This window comes from Caretta caretta, chromosome 8, assembly GCF_965140235.1.
Source record: "Caretta caretta isolate rCarCar2 chromosome 8, rCarCar1.hap1, whole genome shotgun sequence".
Lineage (NCBI taxonomy): Eukaryota > Metazoa > Chordata > Testudines > Cheloniidae > Caretta > Caretta caretta.
In genome coordinates this window covers 13072072-13089907 of record NC_134213.1, presented here as the reverse complement: position 1 = coordinate 13089907, position 17836 = coordinate 13072072, and the positions used below count along the sequence as shown (strand labels likewise).

At 41.5% G+C, this 17836-nt stretch overlaps 2 long non-coding RNA genes across 2 annotated transcripts in view; one reads left to right on the top strand and one right to left on the bottom strand.

Annotated features, from left to right (window-relative positions):
• Nucleotides 1-7456, bottom strand: part of LOC125641627 (uncharacterized) — a 75344-nt gene extending 67888 nt beyond the window's left edge. Inside the window, exon 1 of the long non-coding RNA XR_007358105.2 lies at nucleotides 7373-7456. This is a non-coding gene — a long non-coding RNA (uncharacterized LOC125641627). The remainder of the gene's footprint in view (nucleotides 1-7372) is intronic.
• Nucleotides 1-17836, top strand: part of LOC142072946 (uncharacterized) — a 61299-nt gene that overhangs the window by 27855 nt on the left and 15608 nt on the right. The gene's annotated exons all lie outside the window — the stretch shown is intronic.

The window sequence follows — 17836 nt, the reverse complement described above, 5'->3', positions numbered from 1 at the left end:
TGCAGCACTGGATTTTCAAAAGGCTTTTTTTTTTTTCCCTTTAATTCTTCTGCACTGTTCCTCCTTGCCCATGTTCTCACAGCCCCTGTCCTTTTTTTTTTTTTCCTCAATTGGAGGATTTCTCTAACAGACCCACACATTTCTGTAACCGATATTTTCCCACAGCCCTTGCCAGAAAAGTATTTTCCTCCCCTCTCCTCTTTTATCAAACCCCTTTCTTTAAATCATGTATTTTCTCCCTCATCTGCTGTTTTAAACAGAGCCCATCTCCATGGGCCTGAGCCACAGCACATTCAAAGCAATGGAACATTTTCCATTGCCTTCAAGGGCTTCTGAGCACACACTCAATTCAAAAGTTTGCTGCCCCTTCTCACCTCCAGAGCCCTTCCACACAATGGCTCCCACACACACACAGAAGCCAGTCTCTATGGGCTGGAAATTACGTGAGACAGCAGCTCGCAGGTTCTTTCCAGTCTTTTGGCCCCATTCTGAACTGGGAGTAAACACAATTCATTTTTCAGCTGGAAAATAACCTCCCATTTGGTCAGGCCAAGGCAGAACACAAGCCTAGAAAGGCTGGAGTCCACAGCCCAGTTTTCAACCCCAGAAAGTTTCAGAAGCTTTAAAATTAGGTGTGCTACGTTCAGCCGCCCCTAGTGCAACTGGGTATAGTTCAGGGTCTCTGAACATGTCAAGGTGAGCACTAAACCAAACCCAAGGCAACTGCAGGATTTTTAAATGTTTTAATGGTACAATTTTCTGCATATTTGTAAACTCCCTTTATTTGATTTAAATTCAGTTAGCAGCTCATCTTGCCACAAAGCCTTATGGCTGTGGAAGATCCTCTGGCAGTGAAACTGGTGCAACTCCACTGTACAGAGGTAGACTTGGGGGAAGAGCATTAAAGAGGGGTGCATTTGAGCCCTGATGCGTGGATCCACAGAGTCACAGAGCACCTTCCACAGGGCTTGGCAATAAGGAAACTGGGGGATGGGAGGAGGAAAAGATCCATTGACAAAGAGTCCCCTCTTTACATGGATTTCCATGGCACATTTAGGCTCACACCTTTTATTCAGTCTCTATTCAGGCAAAAATCCCATTGAAGTCAATGACATTTTTGCCCTACCTCTCTCTGAGATTTGCCCCTCCCTCTCTCTGCCCCTCCATCCAACCAGCAGGGGCTCTGCCGATGGGCCGCCCAGTTCCACTCAGGGACCATGGGGGGCCCTGCTGAGTTCAGGTTCTCAAAACTGGGGGGAAGGGAGGGATAATGGCCCTTTGCCCTCTACCCCATTTCTGGCATCCAGGCATTAAACCCTCTTTGGGCTTTTCTGTAACATTAGTTCCTTTTTTAAGGGAAAATCATTTCAATCATTCCTCCTCTTAGTACATATCCATCTGATTCTTCTCACAATTCATCTTCAAGAGGGAAAAAGACCAAACCAAGTTCCTACAATGCAGTGCACCCAAGAGCAAGAGCCAAATCCTCAGCTGGTGTAAATTGACATTGAAGTCAATGAGCGATGTCTATTTACACCAGCAAAGGACCTGGCCATCCATTTCAGCCATAGTTTACCTATTATTATTATTATTGTTAAAATTTTGCTGCATGCATAAGGAGTGATCAGTTTTCCTCTCTTAACTACATGTTGTTTACTTATAGATAATTTTTCATAAGGATTTATTGTTCAACTCTTTCTTTTTTTTATTTCAAAATCTGCTAACATTTAGAAGCATGTTCAGCCTGCAAAGCATTTGAAATGTAATTCTATAGTGGTTTATTTTCAGAAATGAAATAGTCAGTGGTCACTATATTTTATTGCTAGTACTTAGTGGTTTTACAAGTTGTTTTCTGTTCTGTGTATTAGCATAATTTGTTTGCTATAAAAAGACTCCTAAACATATATTTCTGCAATCTTCCTGGCCCATCACAGTATGAAACCTTAAAGTTATGTTAAACAGACACTGAGCAAAGTTTTAGGGCCAAAATTTACGTACTCTAAAAGCATTTTCCTTGCAGGATCTCCCTAAATACTTATTTTTCCACATACCACTGCCAGGTGAGCGCAGGCGCACACATGAAAGGAGCACATCAAATTCACAACTTGACCTAAGAAACACACAGAGACTCACCTGTCATAAAAGCAGAAGCCTCAAACTGGGCAAGGTGGACATTCTGAAAGAGGAGGAGCTAACCTTAAATAAGCAAACTCTTGAAGGCAAAATATATAACGATTTTAAAAAGTCAGTTACATCAATTATAGGTGTAGATGGGCAGCATTAGCTCCCACTATCGGCTCCTGTAGTGCAGAGATCTCACTGGCATCGGAAGCTTCTTTAAATAAAATCTCTAAAATGCTAGGCAAACACAGCCTCTTTTCCTGTATCAATCATGCATGCATTCCTTCCTCTAGTGTTTCTCTCCGACAAAAATTTAATTATGGCCAGTAACCATGGGACAAACTCTACTACTCATTTGTGGTACAAAATGTCATTACAAGTTAGAGGAGGTGATATTCTCTTTAAGTTCATCTCTGGCTCTTCCACAGATGTACCAACAGATAGGGCAATATACCAACTTGATCCACGTGCACGACTCCTATCAATATAACGGGACTTATACACATATACTGAGGACAGAATAAGGCCCAGAGAATAACGTGCTGTTTGGGAGATCTTATTCAAAATGCTGTTGATAAATGAGTTGCAGTTCAAGCGAGGATATCTAGATAATGACGGGCTTAGCAGTAATAGATGAAAGAGGGAAGATTAGAAGAACTGAATATATTTGCCTTTGAGAAAAGGAAATGGCCCACGAACATCTGAAAGGTATCAACATCCCAGGGGAAAAGGAACTGTTCAGGGTGGGACTGGGTGGATAACTAGGAGCAATTGTATGACATTCCTTGAAGATAAATTTAGACTCAACCTGAGAAAAAGAGAATTACAGCAGAAAATTAGAATACAGAATAAACTAGGGATGAGAAGGAAATCTGTGGAAACTCCATCAATGGCGATGTTTAAAAGCAAGCAAGATAAAGCACTAATAAATATTTGGTAGGGAGAATCCTTTGTGGTGCTGGTGGATGGTCTCTGCGTGACCTGCTAAGTCTTTTCCAGTTCCAGTATCTCAAATTCTATTTATATCTTACTATAGCATGGGACACAATGCAACATAGGGTCACACTCTCAATTTAAAGCTTTTGGGAAACAACTTTTTGGAATTCCAGTGTAATATGGCAAAACTGATCCCTGCTGAAACTCCCTGAACTCCAGTGGAGTTTTGACAAGGATCACTAAAGACCAAGGGCAAAGTGTATCTTCTACCACAGGATAATGGTTTGGATGTTGAAAATTATTTTCCTTATCTTGACCTATACAGATCTAGAGAGGGCCTCATGACATTTGCCCAGCATACATAGTGACATCAGCAGCAAAGTAAATGTAAGCAGCAACATTCAGAGAATCAAAAGTTGCCACATCAAAGACAGCAAAAAGACGACCATATTTATGAGATAATTGCTAGATTCTACACTCTGAAAAAAATAACCAGATCCCTGAATAATACACACCATTGCTGGTTGCCTGCCTGTTGCCAAGTACCGTTTAAAGGGTTCAGATGAAGTTCAGACTTGTACATTTCCTTTACATTAATGTGCTATAGCATTAGCCTTGGTTAAACTATAGTGTCACCTCTGTGAGGTGAACAGAGTGGTCTTGACTTGACCTACGCTATGATAAAGATCAGAGTTCTCAGGACTTCCCTAAACCAACTGCAGACAGTTGGGCTCTCCCAGAGCTCTAAAAAAAAAAAAAAAAAAAAACCCACCTGCATGAGGGGAGTAGCTCCCAGCTCTGGTGCACCGTCTACATGGGCACTTTACAGTGCTGAAAACTTGCAGCGCTCAGGGGGGTGTTTTTTCACACCCCTGAATGAGAAAGTTGCAGCGCTGTAAAGTGCCAATGTAGACAAGCCCAATGGATTTTCTACACTTTCTTAGTACTTCTCATGATAATGTTTAATTCAGATGATGCATAGCTGTGCAGAACAGCATTAAGCAGTGTGCTTTAGCGTAGATCTCAATGCCCAGTCTTAGAATTTCCTGGAAAGTGATATTTCACACTGTTGCAGATGATCTATCAGAAAAATCATGTTGATGTAAAGAAATGTATTTTATTTTACCTGTCATCCTATAAGAGGTAGAAAGAGACAGAGGAGACATATTTTCAAACAGCTTCTATTAATGTCCTTCTGTGTGCAAAAGCCCCATACAGGCAAGCATAAATTGAGTCATTAAGGGTGCAATTTCCCTGTGTGCATAGGCAAAAGTCAGTGAGCATGCGCAAAGGTGACCATTAGGTAAACAATAGAACAATTTGAAAATATGGCCCAGTATTTCTGACTGGAAATCTTTATGCAAATGAGATTTGTATGAGGCCAGTACTATATGAAGCTGTCGTCAGGAAGAACTAGAGGTTTGGACTTTGAAAATTTATAGCCATGTAGTGCCCACGATCTCTGTTCACAGCTCCTGTTACTGTCAATGAGAGTTCCATATGTAGTGAACCACCACTGCATACATACAGACACCACAGTCATCAGCAGAATTTTAACCCAGGATCTTCCACACCAAAATAACGCACCCTTATTACTTAAGCTAAATTGGTTATTACTAGCTGTTAAAAGCAGGCTGTTACAGGTGCTAGAACCATCACTAGGGGAAGTCACATTCACACACACTCAGGTAGTGTGAATATTCCTGCCATTACACAAGTTTGTCCAGAACATCTGAGGTTCAGTGGAATTCAAGTCCCATATAGGGTGCTATCTTGTAACAAGCCATGAGCGCATCCACCTAAATACCATGATCATCAGAGCTGATCAAATCCAATATATTAAGCACCAGCCCCTACCACTTGAGCCTAAGAAGCAAGCCCATTAGCTCTCAGTTAGGAAGATTTTATAATTCTAGGGGTCAGTCACTAGATGGAGCCTTGGTCAGACACACAAAGCTATGCGCTGCACCTTCAGGGACAGATGAGTCTTTAAACATCAGTGAGTGACCATCACAAAACTAGGCTGGCCTTTAAAAGCTTCAAAGGGGAAGTCTGACCTGAATTTTGCCTGCCATAGTGTGGAGTGATGGTTTATAGGAGGCTTGTCAAACATCTTTAATTTGATAGCCTGAATTTGCCGTGAGGTCATGGATGCAATGATGGTTCTACTCTAGAATCTGTCAGATGGGATTAACATAATCTTCATGATCTAAAACTACCACAGATCTATGTACAAGAAGTGGAAAAGCAGTTAACAGGAAAGTAGAGGGTGGAAAATCTGACTGAGCGACCAACTATAATACTAGGGTACCAGGTTCATTGAGGCTTATTTCTATTCCCCACTGTGTTGATGTTCAAATCGGGACATAGGCAAGTACACATTTTAGGCATCTATGGCCAACATTTTCAAACTTGGCTGCCTACAGTTAAGGTAATGACATTTACTCAGTCAATGGGATTTAGGCTCCTTAATGCCTCAATCCCTTTTGAAAATGAGAGTGAGGCTCCTAAATCAGTCAGGCATTGCAACATTGAGTACAGCTAGTTCCTCAGCTGGTGCAATGCTTACATAACTGTAAAAATCTGGGGCCCTATGCCTAAACACTGACATACAGATTACAGCCTGGGTAACTTTAATTTAGGTGCCCATGTTTAAAAGGTGGCCTTGCAAGCTGGGATTTCAAATCTGCCCAACTCCTATCAATAAGGTTTTTCAAACTAAATCCCTTTTGAAAACCCCAGCCATAATCTTTATAGACTATTCTCCTGTTTAGAACCATCACTTAGAACCATTAGGGATTCTTGTTAATATCTGTATTTAAGTTCAACTCTCAGCTCAAAATTATGAACTAAATACTGGCCAGTTGAAATTTCTTTGTAGGTGATCTGTAAATTAACTATATGATATACTAGATCACTTTCGGAAGTAATCATAGAATTTAATAGGAAAAGCAATAAAAAAATTAGTGGACCTTGTCACTTGAACTTTTTCTTTATAACTGAAACAAATTCAAAAAAATTCTGGATCAAATTCTCCCATCTGTTACATACACCAAAATCCAGCTGATTTTAGCCGGAGTTTTTCCTGTGTAACTAGAGCTGAATTCTGTCTAATTCAGGTCCAGTTGCAATGATGTTCATGCAAACAGATTTTTTTCCCTAAAACATATTGTTTAATTTATAAAATATTTCCGTGCTAACCACCAATTTAATGTAGCAAAGACATTCTATAGGCTGTAATATTTATTGTGTAGGCCTATTGTTTACATATATTCCGTATAAAAAATAAGGTGGATTTTCAAAAGGTTCCCAGTGATATAGGAGTACAAGTCTGTCTGAAAGTCAATAGTGTTCAAGTTAAACCACTGGCTTCAATGGGAGTAGGATCAGGCCCTTAACGCTTTTGGAAATCCTGCCCTATATAGATAAACAGTTCTGGCATTAGTGCCTTGGACACAATTAGCAATTTAGCTAGCTTTGCATTCATAACCACGCAACATATTCAGAACAATTACTAACCATTTCACTTCACATTGACAATATGTAGCTGTCTAATAATGCCTACCTGAGGCTAATTAGTTACAATAATAAAGTAAGTGATAACGCACAGTGCTGCAATCTGTGAAAACTAAGAGTTCCCCCTCGTTTAAATTCCAGTGTCTCAATAGAAAACACGCTATTTTCTGCTCTATGGACAAACAGGTTGGACTAATTACCAAATATAATAGTTATTATTTATGCTTTGAAGACATCAGAGTCTGGTCTTTAAATGAATTTATAGGAGGGGGGAAAATCACAAAGATGAACAATCTCTTTAATTACATGTATAAAATTCTGAATGGAAGAAATTAGGAGAAAGAAAGGAACAAAGGTAAGCTAATTATTCCTTGTCTTGCAGCTAATATATTTCTATGGTAACCACAGTGGCCTTAGAAGAAATTAAATGACTTTTTAAATCAAATCATCAGGAAAGTCACCCAGTAAAGCCACAAAACACCAATCCTTCAAATAAGTCTAGAGATGATGAAGAAGGCAGGCATGCATTTTTCCAGCTGTTGGCCATTAGAGCTATGAAACTGCATTTTCATTAAAAACCACCAAGGGGATTCTTTCTTATATGCTTTGTGGGAGGGGTGTGTGGGTGGGTGTTTGGGGGGTTGTGCACGTGCGAGCATGCGTGTGTGAGAAACAGAGAAACTTCTTTTAGGTCTTTCACATGCTGTATGTCAGTGTATAGCAAGGAAGTGTGTGTGTGTGTGTGTGTGTGTGTGTGTGGACTGATGGGTTGATAATGACACTTTCGTTTTCATCTTACCTGATGATTCTTGGGTAGATTAAAAGCTCTTTTGTGTTCCCACTTAAGTCCACATAGCTCATCTTTTTGGGGGTGATTTTGAATAAATAATAGGACGGATGCCATGATTTCAAGTACGCAGTGTCCAAACTCTCTCTTCCAAAATATGGAGAAGCATGCCAGGCCAGAAAGATGCACATGCTGGAGAGGGGTGGCGAGCACGCGGACAGGGGTGTAAGGTCCAGCAAAGACCACGTTTCACACATTCTTACCCTTAAAAGACAGGAAATTAATCAAACCCATGCTTTATATAAGTTTAGCAAGCCCTCCGCCTGCTTTACGTTGTTAAGCTTTAACTTAGGGGGTACATTGCCAGAGGAATAATTCAACCAGAATGGTCTGTGAAGCAAGCACATTCTGGCTCTGTGGGAGGTTGACTCCTTCAGCTTTGCTTTGTAAGCACCACAGAGCTCAGTTAGCTGAGGAGAGCTCATGCAAATGCGCTCTTCTCCTCCCCTAGACCACAACACCACAATCGATGGTTTCCCACATCACATCCGTGGCCATACTGGCAGCTACAGATAAGGGAATTGACTTACCAGCTTTATATGAAGAGCCCCCAGTTTTTCAGTTAAAAGGAAATTGCCAGCATTCAAGCATGGGGAACAAGACTGTAACATCCTTTAAAGTGGGGCAGCATTTTTTTCTCGCACCAAAGCTCTGAGCCTTGCATGGGTCCTCTAGAGCTACAGTATGGCTGACTTACCGCCTTCCAGTCCTGTGATCAGCCAGGAGGAGCGCTACAGACAAAGCAAGGCAGCATTTGTCATTTTCTCTCTATCAATAGTAGGATAACTTTGTAACGACCACATGGACTCAGTCATAAGCAGAAATCAACCTCAAGAACTTCTGTTCTGAAAACACAGGTCTCAAACATACTCACCCAATAGAAGGCAACATGGTTTCGTGTCTGAGTAGCCAATATAAAACATCCGCAGCAACAGACAAGTAAACTAGGGTCAGACTCTTAAAGTTCTTTCGGGTTGATTTTCACCTCTTAGGTGCTGTTATATTGCCACACCATTTTTTTAAGGGCACAAGAGAGGTCACATCATGAACAAGGCAGGTTACAACATGAAAAACTAAAGCAGAGCTACAGCAACTACTTTGATAAACATGTGCACAAGAGCGATCCAGTGGATATAAGAACAGGAGGGCGTGTGGCACCTTAGAGACTAACCAATTTATTCGAGCATGAGCTTTCGTGAGCATCCGATGAAGTGAGCTGTAGCTCACGAAAGCTTATGCTCAAATAAATTGGTTAATCTCTAAGGTGCCACAAGTCCTCCTTTTCTTTTTGCGAATACAGACTAACACGGCTGCTACTCTGAAACCAGTGGATATAGTGTACTTGGACTTTCAGAAAGCTTTTGACAATGTCCCTCACCAAAGGCTCTTAAGCAAAGTAAGCTGAGAGAGAAGGTCCTCTCATGGATCAGTAACTGGCTAAAAAACAGGAAATAAAGGGTAGGAATAAATGGTCGGTTTCCAGAACGGAGAGAACTAAGTAGTGGTGTGCCCCAGAGATCTATACTTGGACCAGTGATGTTCAACATCTGGAAAAAGGCGTGAACCGTGAAGTGGCAAAATTTACAGACAATACAAAATTACTTAAAATAGTTAATCCAAAGCAGACTGCGAAGAGTTACAGAGGGATCTCACAAAACTGGTTCACTGGACAACAAAATGGCAGATGAAATTCAATGTTGACAAATGCAAAGTAATGCACATTGGAAAACATAAACCGAATACTACATACAAAATGATGCAATCTAAATTAGTTGATCTTGAAGTCATTGTGGATAGTTTTCTGACAACATCTGCTCAATGTGCAGCAGCAGTCAAAAACACTAACAGAATGTTAGGAACCATTAAGAAAGGGATAGATAAGACAGAAAATATCATAATGCCACTATATAAATCCATGGTATGCCCACACCCTTGAACACTGCAAGCAGTTCTGGTCACGCCATCTCAAAAAAGATGCATTAGAACTGGAAAAGGTACAGAGAAGGGCAACAAAAATGATTAAGGGTATGGAAAAGCTTCTGTATGAGGAGAGATTAAAAAGACTTTTTTAGCTTGGAAAGAGATGACTAAGAGGGGATCTGATGGAGGGCTATAAAATAGTGAATGGTGTGGAGAAAGTGAATAAGTAAAGGTTATGTGAAGGAGTAAATAACTCAAGAATTCAGGGGTCACCTAATGAAAGTAATAGGCAGCGGGTTTAAAACAAACTAAAAGAAGTTCTTCTTCACACAACACACAGTCAACCCGTGGGACTTGTTGCCAGGGGATGTTGTGAAGGCCAAAACTATAACAGAGTTCAAAAAACAATTAAATAAGTTCACAGAGGATAGGTCCAACCAGGGCTGGCTCTAGGTTTTTTGCCGCCCCAAGCTCAGGCGGGGCTGGGGCTTGCAGGCGGCGCTGGAAGCGGAGGGAGTGATGTCACCTTCTCCCAGCACCTGCAGGGACTTTACCCCTCCCCCACCCGGCCGCGCCCAGAAGCCCCGATATAAGGGGTGGCACAAGGCAGCACGGCAGCCAGCGCGCAGAGGAGGTGGTGCAGCCAGCAGCTCCCCAGCAGGACTCGCCCTCTCCTCCCCAGGTAGCGGCTGGGCCCTGGCAGCTCAGCATCCCGGGGCTGGGGCTTCCCCTTCCATCTAAGTGGCGCAGCTCCGAGAGCGCAACTGCCCTGAAAAAAAGGAGGGCCAGAAGGCCGCCCCTGGAAACGTGCTGCCCCAAGCACAGGCTTGCTTTGCTGGTGCCTAGAGCAGGTCCTGGGTCCAACAGTGGCTATTAATCAAGATGGTCAGGGATGCAACCCCATGCTCCAGGAGGCCCCAAACCTCCAACTGCCAGAAGCAGGGTCTGGACAGCAGGGAATGGATGACTTGATAATTGCCCTGTTCTGTTCATTCCCTCTGAAGTGCCTGGCATTGGCTACAGTTGGAAGACAGGATACTGGGCTAGATGGACCATTGGTCTGACCCAGTAGGGCCGTTCTTATGTTCTGATGATATCTGCTCATTGTTTCCCAAGTCTGGACATGAGCCTTTATTTGGCTATTTTGCACTGCTGGCTTCAGAGAACAGTTTATGCTTTTTCAAAAGGTTCTGATTTTAAATCCCCCAGGGGCAATGTAAATATGGCCTCCAGCTGAAAAAATATGGACCAGAGTTATGACTGAATCATTTGAAAAGAGCATGTGATGTAGATGATGGGTTCAAAGTATGCTGCTATAGGGAGAAATTCATACTGAAATGAAAAGTAGATACAATGTCAACATGAAAATCTTTATGGGTGTGATCCAACCCCCACTGAAATGAATGAGTCTCTTCCACTGACATCAGTGGGATCCTAATACAACATCCAGTCCTACAAGATACTGAGTATGATCCACACACAGAGTTAGGAGCACTGCGCACCTCACAGGATTAGGACAACAAAAAGGAAAGGAGATTTGGGCATATATTTACACTTGTCCATGGAAACATATAATGCAACACAGAAAAGGTATTTTGTTGCAGTAATAGAAGCCTACTTAGATATGATTCAGGTCTCTCTAATCCACTACAGTGGTGCTAGTTTGTTAGGTCCCAATCCTGCATGAACCCAAAACTCATTATGCCCATTCCTATTTCGTTCTGCACCACTATAGGATCAAATACAAACAGCAGTGGTGCCAAATTAACTTCACCTGTACGGAAGCGTGGTATGAAAGAACAGATACACTAATTTTTTTCACATGTTGAAAACGCACATATGAAATCAAGCCTACCAATGTGCCCCCCCTTTTCTTTTAAAAAAAAAAACAGTCCAATAAAAATGTCAGTACCTATAATAAAACAATTTTATATGGGGCCTTTAATAGTATAGACAATAGAGCTGAAAAATCCCCTTGAAGTCAATTAATGCCTGATCCTGCAAATCACTTAAGCACATGCTTATCTTTAAGCAGATGAGTAGTAGTTGAATTCAATTGGACTATATACCTGCTTAACGTTAAGCGTGAGCTTAAGTGTCTTGATGGATTCAGGCTTTAGTTCATCCCTCTGTCTGTATCAGATGGTTCCTTACAGTTTAGTCTGCACTGGGTCATTCCCAATCTTTAATAGATCTCATTGTTTGATTGTTTCATGCTGCTAGGTTATATTTCCTATATGTATATTATTAATGTCTAAATAATGTATTGTAAAACCAACAGCTAGGCTTTCCCAACAATTGCATCGGAATAATAATATTTTGATTTTATAGGGCTAGTTCTTCAGCTGGTGCAAACAGTGGGGCTCCTTCCATCTTAGATTTTCAGGATTTTCACAAGAACACATTTAGTTCTTTAAAAGACATAAGGCTTCTGGGTACCAGTAATATGGCGCTCAATCAGATATCTGAATTTGAATTGGTTTGTTTCTGTCTATGTTAAAACTTTAAACCAGTGCTTTGGGATGAAGCTTTCTTCATCTGCACTTTAGGTTCCTTAGTCACAGAATTTTGAGTGATAAAAAGTCCATCACAAGTATGATTTAGTGCCTTAGCAGCACAGAGGCACTTCACAGGAAGAATAAATGAATATGTGTGTTGTTTGTTGAAGACTGAGGCATGTTTTGCACACATGATGTCACTCTTGCAACTCACAAAGAACTAATTGCTCAGCTTGTATGCTGGTTGGGTTCACTTTGCAAATTATAGTTGTCTGCAGAGCTACGGTATGTCATCAGTAAACAGCAACGTTGTCTAAAGCATAATTAATATCTTTCTTTTAAGGTTGCTTATTTATCCTCTCTCCCTATGACAAATATGTTAATGACCTCTCCAAAACCTACAATTTGTCATTTTCAAAGATCCTGTCTTTCTGCCTGGGGCCAAACACTTTAGATAAAATCACAAGCAGCCTGATCATGCTCCCACTGAAGGACATGACAAAACTTCCATTGACTTAATGGGAGCAGGATCTAAAAATATATTTTCTTGTGTAGCTTAAGTCAAGATAACAAACAAAGGGCAAAGATGGCCTTATGGTTTGCAAGAGCTGAAGTAAATTCAGGCTCAAGCTGCCCAGAGGAGTATTAGGGTCATAAGACATGAGTTGTCAGTTAGGAGGATCAGGCAGAGCCTGTGGGTTGTAAAGCTTGTGTTAGACCACAGAGCAATGCAAAGCCATTCTGTTGGCCCGTGCTTTTGACTAGGCCCTGGCCAAAAGGTATACTCTCAATTCAACATGTGCTGCTTTAGCCACGTTATCTCCAGGTAAATAAGATGCTGGAAATGGGGTTGAAAATATGCCCATGTAAAAATAACCACAGCAATTTCTCCAAACTGGATGTGGTGATTTGTACCATTACTGTAGACCACTGTGGCACCCTTTGTCGGTGCATTGCTCCCACACAAACACACAAGAATATGAACAATTTCATGCATATAACTTTTTATATGCATCTCTTTACAAATGACAGGAGGTTTACAACTAAAAGTACGTTTACACGAAAACCAAAAATATGAGAGCCTATGTTTAATTACCTATTTGTCTCTATTTTACTTTTTAATTTTCATTTAAAAAAAAATCCCCTGATTAAATCATCTGCCATGAGGCAGAAAGCTCTCATAGTAGAGTAATACTATTTCCACTGCTGCATATCGCTGCTAAAGTCATACATTAATACAGCAATTCACTTTTCCAAGATCTGAACACCCGAGTAAGTCCACATGCCACAACTGCTATGTTTTTATGTGTTCATATCCGCCTGCTTTTGGCAAGGTGGACCTCTTAGAATTCTTACCATATTACTGATTGGACAACAATCGCAGGTAAGAAACTTATAAATCTTTGTTTTGTATGTGCTGTTGTAGTGGCCCCAAGCTTCATTTTGCACTGCTCTTTCCCCCTCCTTTGTATAATTCCATTATCTCTTTCCTATCACACCAGTGTGCCTCACGTAGGGCCCAATCCTGCACCGGGATGGCAGCCAAGGCACTGAGCACCCCTTTCGAGATTCACAGCACCTTGCAGGAGCAGACCCTTTGGGACTGCATCCGTGAACACGTGCTCACCAGCACAGTCCCTCCTCAGCTGGAGTAGTTAGAGAGTCAGAGTTAAAGGCCAAAAGGGACCACCAGATCTTCTAGTTTGACCTCCTGTCTTTCCCACTTCAATAGGACTCTACTTGAGGGTGAAATTCACTCCTGTGCAGAGGGCCAGTACAAGGATTATGTACCACTTCACATGAGTTTTAACCCTCTGCACAGAGGTGAATTTCACTCTGAGGGAAGGCCTTTTCCCTCTACTACAGCTTATTTATACAGCTGTGGCAGCATAAAGGGGTCATCAGAGACCCAGATCCAGTCAGGAGAGAATTCCCCTGGCAGAGACTTATGCTGCCTTCTGAGGTCCACGACACACTGGTGGGGCCAGGAGGGACATATCAGCAATGACAAAGGGCAGGGCCATAATATATAAGACTAGGCATTCCAAGGGGTGCAGCCGCCCATAGGTGGCTGGGGACAAGTTGCCATAATTTAGGCAACCCTACAATCTTGCTAAGTCACTCCAGGGTCTGCAGCAGCCCAAAATCGTGTAAGAACTACTCCTGCGATAAGGGTTTGGAAGATCAAGTCCTTACTTAGCTGGAAGAAAGACTGTCAGACCATTCTGCAACTAGCCACCACCAGGGGGTAGAAAAGCAAAGTATCTTCACCTTACCATGGAAGCTGTGATTTTCAACACAATGAGGGTCCTACCTGCCTAACAGTTCCCAAGAAGTCCCTGCTCCTCTACTGCACAGCCCTGTGCCTCTGGCCAGAGGCCATTACATCTTTTAAACAGCTGTCATGTCACACGGTTATGTACAGAATATAAACATTGCATATCTGCTGTATGACAAGAAAAGTCAATTTGAGAAGTGTTTCATCTTTCTTTTTAATTTGATTTATATTGGTTTGTACTCCATGATGGTTTAATTGTCCTTCAGTTAAAATATCCTCTTGCACGCAGCATCTAATAAACATAACCCCTCTGCATTTAACAGACTGGTAAATTTCTAATAACTGCCAGGCTTTGTAGCAAGTCTGGGTTGCTTTAACTATTTTTTCTTCATCTTGTTCTTTTTTCCCCCTTCACTACTAGAAGCGATGTAAAACCTAGCTATTAGAGCACGGGATTAAGATGCAGAACTCCTGGGTTCTAATCCTGGCTCTACAATGAGCCCTTTTAGGCAAGTTATGTAACCTCTCCTTGCTACAGCTTGCCCGGATGTTAAATGGGCATAGCAATACCTATTTCACCTGGCAGTAAGGCCAGTAAAGTCTTATTTAGTTAGAATAATTTATGAGAATGGAGATCCTTGGAAAAAGGATACATATATGTAGGGCCCTACCAAATTCACGGCCATGAAAAACACGTCATGGACAGTGAAATCTGGTATTTTGTGTGCTTTTACCCTATACTATGTAGATTTCATGGGGGAGACCAGTGTTTCTCAAACTGGGGGTCCTGATCCAAAAGGGAGTTTCGGGGGGGGGGGAGAAGTCATCACAAGTTTATTTTAAGGTGGGTCACGGTATAGCCACATATATATATATATATCTACCTACCTACCTACCTAACTCACAGGGGGGCAGGGGGGCGCATGGGATTTAATTTATCTCTGTAAGGGACTTTGAGACCCTTGGATGGAAGGTATTTTAGCATTGTTGAGATTATACATTATTGTCACAATACAATGTAATTTGAAACTATATCTCTTTTTCAAAAATGACAACATGGAAAGAGGCAGCATTGTCCAATATTTAGGGGAAAGGGGCTAGCTCCAAGAGAATGTGGATTCTATTCCTGGTTCCACCACTGACTTGCTGTATAACCTTGAACAATCCATTATATATGGGGACAGTGACAATTATCTATTTTTGTAAAGTGCTTTGAGATCTGTAGATGAAAGAAGTAGATCATTGTAGATTATTATTATTATTACCATTTTTCTTTGATTTTTCAGCATGAGCTACTACTTACTGTCAGCTACAGACTCCATTTCATATTAGAAACAGATAGAGTAGGAATGAAAACCATACCTTTTCAAGATATCACAGCACAGACGTAGTTTGAAGTAGTGGAAATGGATCCAAACCACACAGTTTGGATTCAGATCAGAAATTCCCCAGACCTCTGGGTTTTTCAGAGCCCAAGTTCTGGTTCAGCCCATTGGAGAGATGGTGTGGAGGGGTGGCGCATACCGAGTATGGATCCAGCTCCAAAATTCATCAGAGTCCAGCAGAGGTGTTTGTAACTATTTGGTTTGGTTCCATCTCTAGTATGGAGCACTGCAACCACAGCTTAAGTAACTAGAGCAAATACCTTTCTATTCCTCCTCCATGCTCTGTTGCAGATGCAGTGGTGGGGCATAGGAAGAGGAAACAGATAAGGACTTATTGATGGGGATTCCCTATAACAATAATATTCAATTTGTCCCTGACTTAGCGTTTGATGGGACTGAGAAAAACTTGTTTGTTTTCACCTGACAACATTGTACATAACTGCTATTTCACCACTAGGCTGAAAAGTACTGGCATTTTATGCAGGGGAACTGTATGTAGAAATCATTTATAATTCAAGAACAGTTATAAAATCCCAGAAGATATGATCTCAGACAAAAAGCTTACTTCTTATATGAACTGACATGGCTCAGTGGACAGGCCACTAGACTGGGAACCAGGAGACTTGAGTTCTATTCACAGAGCTACTGCTGTCTAACCCGGAGCAAGTCACTGAGGGCTGGATCCACTAAGGGATGTAGGTGTTTAAGTCCAACATTTGAATGCCACTGAGATCCTCAAAACCTCCTGCTCAGCTGGTACCTAAGTTTCCACCTGTAAAGTTCTCCACGGCCAAAATGTCTGCCAGGACACATGTGCAAAGCCATATGTCCTGATGCTGCCTAGCTCATACCTCAGCCCTAGTGGGATTTTTAGACTAGGTGTATTCTCACCTGCAGAGCTCAATCACAAAACACAGCTGAGGAGGTGCTGCCTCTGTTATACCCAGTGGTCAGGGTACTCACCTGCCATGTGGGAGAACCAGGTTCAAGTCTCTCTGCTCTGCCTAATTTAGAGCAGGGCCTTGAATCAGGTATGCCACCTCCCCTTTAGAGCCTGGAGCACTGGCTCTTATTCTAAGACAGATCTCTCTCAATCTTTCCCACTGTATGTGTGCATCTATAGAGAGAGATATAATTAAATATTCATTGGAGCAAAGGCTGGTACCTCAATGTCGCCACCCCCAGATGGGTGCCCTGACAACCAAGGTTAATGCATCTCGCCCTTCCCACATTGTGCCTCAGTTTTCTTATCTGGAAAAGGGAGCTAATTATGTTTACCTTCCTTTGTACTGTAATATACATATACAACATAAAAATGGCTTTTGATACCTGTAGACGGAAAGAGCAAAATATAATAATATTACATATTTGTATACAAAATGCACCAAACATTGTGCTGCTCTTAAAATCTGGGTAAATTTGGCAAGGGCAGTGCTTAGGTTTGCTTAGCAGCTTTTTTCACTTTTCTTTGTTGACCGTTTATATGGAAGAATAGGAAATGACTAACAAACGAGCTGGAAATATTTAGTACAGTTCACAAAGCTTGAAAACGAACTTAGTAACCTGTGGATGTTACAGCAATCTGCTTCGGGTGCTTAGTTTCAGTTTAACAGAAAACTGAAGGGCAGTGCACTTCTTGCAACCGTTCATGATGTAGGTGGCAAACAAAATGCCAAGAAGAGTGCATTGCAATTCAGCTCTCACCTCAAGTTAACACAAGCTGTGGGTGATTAGAACCTCTGAAAATCAGGCCTGAAGTTTTCAGATTAAAAATGAAGGAGCCTAGGTCCTGATCAGGGGCCGATGGGTAACACTATGTACCATCTCAAATGAGAAATATGCAGTTATGGGTACAGAACAACTATAGAGCATGTTTGATGCTTAATCACTATCTGTACACAAATTACTGTTTTGCATTCTCTGTTTTCTGTGCTCACTCCTCAGAAACTTTAAAATAGCAGACCTGCAAAGTTTGGACCCAGGCTAAGATTTTGTATCCTCCGAAGCTCAGAAATGGTTGGATTCAGAGAGGGGCCAGTCATGAGATGAAGATATAGTTTTGGGTCACAAAGAATCCCTTCAGCCTCCTGAAAATGAAGGGCAACAGACCTGGAGTGTAAGATCCAGCAGCTGATTCCTACAAAGCAGTTTTTCTTTCCTTTTGGTTTTTGTCTCTTTTCAATTGGAAAAGCATCAATTTCACCATGTTGGAATCCCCACATCCTTTCAGCCTGACACAATGTCATATAAAATGGACTGTTAAGTAAAACCACCCATGTTAATTTTTGTTCCATTCAAAACATAGGAAGGTCAGTCAGACGATGTTATACAAAGG